Source organism: Alexandromys fortis, unplaced genomic scaffold (genome assembly GCF_014885135.2).
Source record: "Alexandromys fortis isolate MF-2015 unplaced genomic scaffold, M_Fortis_MF-2015_v1.1 scaffold_72, whole genome shotgun sequence".
NCBI lineage: Eukaryota > Metazoa > Chordata > Mammalia > Rodentia > Cricetidae > Alexandromys > Alexandromys fortis.
Window position 1 is genome coordinate 9,233,829 of NW_026067969.1, and position 5,189 is coordinate 9,239,017.

The following is a 5,189-nucleotide window of genomic DNA, read 5'->3' on the forward strand; positions in this document are numbered from 1 at the left end:
CCCCACCCCCACCCCCACCCCCATGGGACAAGGTATCTCGGCCTCAACTCTCAGTTCTTCCCTGGATTGTGGCTGCTCTGTTTATTGCTGGGGCCCCACTGCCTAGTGCATACTCAGCAGATAATTGTCATCCACCATCACTCATGCACCGTGTCAAGGTGCATGTTTTTGATGAATTTATATAATCTTGAATCCCAGGAATCTGTTTCGTTTTTGGTAAAATAGAAATAACAGCAGTAGCAGTCGGCTCTGTATTACAACCAAGTACACGAAGCAGTTAACTTTACAGTGAGAAAAACCTTTGATCCCAGGACCTGGGGATGAAGGAGCACAATTCGAGGTCAGCCGCGTTACTAGGTTTCAAGAGAGCCTGTTTCCGAGTTGGCGGGGTGAGGATGCATATGGGTGAGTTTATTCATCTAAATTTAGGAGGTCCCAAGTACAAAATCAGGGGGCCCACTGGCTTATCCTCTGGTGATGGGGCACATCATGACAGGAGCATCTCAGAGCACAGCAGAGAGGAAAGAGAACAGGTGGAAGGGGTCTCATAATCCCCGTGAGACCATGCACCTACCCAGTAACCTAAGAATCGCCCATTAGATCCCACCACTGAGTTCACCACCAGCTTTGAACTTAACATCTGAAGCACACACCACCTGGCAGCTGCTCTAAGGAATCAAGGAAATAAAGCACGCGTGCAACTCGGGACACTGGTACCTGTTAGCTGTTGTGTAAGTGGATGCTATTATTGTTAGTACTACTAGGAACAGTTGCTTCAAATTATGTGAACACGATGCATTTAAGCATTGGATGCAGGTCTCGTTTGAATTCCAGTCACATTCTAATACTATCAGTATATCCACGCTCTCAGGACCCTTACCCACGGCGCAAATCCCAAGTATAATTCCCTGTGTACCCACTGGCAGGTACCAAGGCCTATGGCTGAGTGAGGGCTGACCCTAGATGCTGGCAAGTATCCAAGGCAATCTTTCTACCTGCGGAGTCAGTGGGCCGACCTTGCCTTTGTCAGTTCTAAGCAATAGTCTGTGAGAGTCTTCTGAATGTGGAATTCTGTAGCAGAAGCTGCCTCTGTGTTGGGTGAACTGAGTTCTACTGCCTCCTCGTGGCCACAGAGTAGAATCCACATCTCTTAGTTTGAAACCGAATATAATAAAAACTACTTGTGAGCCATTTTCTCACTTAACTGTTGCTCTCTGGGTTAGGCTACAAGTGTTAGAAATGCAAGAGAAGTCGGGCAGTGACAGTGCACACCTTTAATCCCAGCACTCAGGAGGTAGAGACAGGAGGGCCTATCTCTGTGAGTTTGAGGCCAGCCTGGTCTATAGAGAGAGTTCCAGGACAACAAGAGCTACACACAGAGAAACCCTGTCTAAAAAAAAAAAAAAAAAAAAAAAGGAATATAAATAAACCTAACATATGGCTCCAAACCCATCCTTATTTTCTAACTACCTATATTTACTGCTTATTGTTATCTCATTAAATATTAAGTGTTCAATAAAAATAGCTATCTATAAGTGGTAAACCGGCACATTTATATTTAATGTATATTGCAATGATTTTTTTCTGTGTTTTATTTTTGTTTTGGAGACAGAGTCTCACTATGTAGCCTTGGCTGTCCTGGAACTCGCTCTGTAGATCAGGCTGGTTTTGAACTCAGAGATTTGCCTGCCTCTGCCTCCCAAGTGCTGGGATTAAAGGTGGTGCCACCATTGCCCAGCAATGAAAACAATTTTATGGCTGGGGTCACCACAAATGAGGAGCTGTGTTAAAGGACTGCAGCCTTAGGAAGGGTGAGAAGCTGCTCTAGAGGAAGCAAACTCTAGCCCTCTAGAACAGCGAGCACTCTAACTGCTGAGCAGTCTTTCCAGCCCTTGTGTTTCTCTGTTTTGCTGTTATTTTAGGCACAAGACTTCATGCAGCTTAGGCTCACTTCCAACTTGCTATGTAGACTAAGATGACCCTGGTCCTTCGGTCTCCACCTCCCAAGTGCTAGGATCACAGGCATAAGACACTGTACTGGGTCAGACCAGACACATTTTCTTCTTTTTTCTCCCCCCCCCCCCCAGTGTTTCACTGTACAGCCCTGGCTGTCCTGGTGCTCCGCAGACCATGCTGGCCTCAAACTCAGAAATCGCCTGTTGCCTTCTTCCCTCTTCTCCATTGCCCCTCTTTCTCTGGCCTCCTGAATGAGCCTCTGGCCACCAGGCTCTGCTGAAAGGCTCCACATTCCGCTGTGGCATTTTGCTCATACACACACATACACAGACACACAAATGACACACAATGTTCATTTCTTTGTTTGAGACAGGCTTTCTCTGTGTAGCACTGGCTGTCCTGGAACTAGCTCTTGTAGACCAGGCTGGTCTCGAACACACAGAAATCTGCCTGCTTCTCCCTTCCAAGTGCTGGGATGGATTAAAGGTGTGCGTCACCACCACCCAGACACACAATATTTTAGAAACTATTTAATGCTTGAAAGTGCGTGATATATGGGTGGGCACACACACAAGCCAAAGCACATATGTAAAAGTCAGGAGACAGTGTTTGGTGTGTTCTTTCCTGGGATTAAAGGCATGTGCGACCACAGCCTGGCTGCCTTTTACATTCTCAAGACATATTAGCCCCAGCCAATTTTTTTTCTAATTTTTATTTTTAAAACTAGGACTAGTTTTGAGGACCCTTGAGAACCTAGATCCTGCCAGAAGGGAACAGGAACAAGATAACACCTAGTCTGAAAGCAGAGGCTCAACCCTGTGCCAAAAGGACAGGATCATGAAACCAAAATCAGGTGAGCAAGGTGTGGGGGCGCACACCTTTGATCCCAGCACTCAGGAAACAGAGGCAGGTGGATCTCTGTGTGAGGCCAGCATGGTCTACAGAGCAAGTTACAGGACAGCCAGGACTACACAGAGAAACCCTGTCTTGGGGGGAAAGAAGCATACAATGATTGCTACACAAGTCTGACAAACTGTGTTTGCTACTGGACCCCCATGATGGTTCAGAGAACTGACAAGCCGTGTTTGCTACTGGAACCCCGTGATGATACAGAGAACTGACAACCCGTGTTTGCTACTGGACCCCCATGATGGTTCAGAAAACTGGCGACCCGTGTTTGATACTGGAACCCCATGATGATACAGAGAACTGGCGACCTGTGTTTGATACTGGAACCCAAAAGTTGTCTTCTTACTTTTACATATCTTGCATGTGTGTGTTCCCACCCATACATTACACACTTTTATACATTAGTTCCTAAAGCATTGTATGTCATGTGTGCATGCACACACATGTATGTTGTGTTTATGAGCAAAATGCCACAAAGTAAAGTGGATCCTGTTGTGGGTGTTTTACTCTTTTGGCTGAGGGGCCCACTAACCAGATCCCAGAAAAATCACACACAGAAGCTTATTCTTACTAATAATCACCCTGCCTTAGCTCAGCTTGTTTCTTGCCCGCTTTTCTTAAATTATCCCGACTACCTTTTGCCTCTGTGCTTTTATCCTCCATTAAAGGTACTAAGTGTGTACCTTTCTTTACTTCTTTCTCTGTGGCTGCTGTGTAGCTGGGTGGGTGGCCCCTGATGTCCTTCTCCCCTGGTTCTGTCGTTGCTCTTCCTCTTCCTTCTATTTATTCTCTCTGCCTGCCAGCCCCGCCTATCCTTGCTCCTGCCTCGGTATTGGCCATTCAGCTCTTATTAGACCACCAGCTGTTTAGACAGGCAAAGAATCACAGCTTCAGAGTTAAACAAATGCAGCATAAACAGCAGCATACCTTAAAATAATATCCCCAACAGGAGGCTTTCAACAGAGCTTGGTGGCAAGAGGCCTAATCAGGAGGCCAGGGAAGGGGGGCAATGAGGAAGAGGTGGTTGGTACTGTAACCAGGTAGCAGGCCCCTATTTCACCACCCGCCTAGCCACATCAGAGCAGGCAGGGAGGGCTGAGTGGGCTAGTGCTTGCCTACAATGTGTGAGGAAGACTCAGAGAAGACCATGGCGTCAAGAAGTTGTGATTAAAGGGTAAAGAGAAAGGGGACCAGACTCGCAACCAGTCCAGCACGCCTCCCGTGTGCTCAGGCAAGACAAGGAATTCCTTTCCCCCATCTCAACAGTGCCAGAGGCTGACTCCCTGGGGAAGGGAAGCCAGAGCACCCTGGAGAACAAGAATCATCCATCAAAGCAAGGATACTGAGATTTGGTGAGGCCTCAAAGAACTTCAATGATGGTCTCTAGCCTCATTTACTTCACGTGGTGATGAAGTGAGGCTCTGCTCTCCCAGGCAACTCCGACCCAGGATGGACGTAGGCTAGAATCTTCCTGGTAAGCTCACCTTGGGGTGCTTACACACATTATTAGAAATGGGCTAAATTAATATGTGAGAATTAGCCTAGAAGAGGCTAGATAGAAATGGGCCAAGCAGTCTTTAAATGAATACAGTTTGTGTGTTGTTATTTCGGGGCATGAGCTAGCCAGGCGGCTGGGGTGCTGGGGACGCAGCCCCGCCGCTTCTTATTTCAACACAGTTATGTAAGGGAGCCCTGCTCAGACGAGAGAACTTTCCAGCTGCCGTGACTCACAAGCAATAGTCAAACGGTAGAATCACGGGAACCAAGTTGACCCACACTGCATCCCAGCCCCTCCTCCCCCCATTTAGTCCTCCAGAAGATCTGGGCTTGCTAACTCTTTCACCTAACACCTGCCAGCCGCCCACCGAGCTGTGTACAGGGCCTGTGCTGAGAACACAAAGACAATTTGTGCAATAAGGAGCTGACAGACTGAAGGGTGGGACTGTTAACAGCTCCACTAGTAACTGTCCAGTACAGGTGTGTGCAAGAGGGGAGATGGCAAGGAACAGAAGGAAAGAGGAGCAGCAGCCATGGTCACTGTCAACTAAGCACAGAATGAATGGACTACCCCACTGCATGCTGCACTGGGCAAGGCACCCCAGAGTTGTCACAGGGAGCGTCTACAGTTGGGTGGGGAAAGCACGCAGCATCAATGTTGAGGACACCTAGTCCTTGGCACACAGAAAGGACCAGAATAACACAGCTGCTTCAGTCTTCTCAGGGTACACCTAGGCTTTCTCAGGCTTTCAATAAACCAGGGGCTAGACAAACAGATGCTCATCAGAGGCAGGAGTGCGCCCGAGGCCACGGGTGGGTGGGGACAG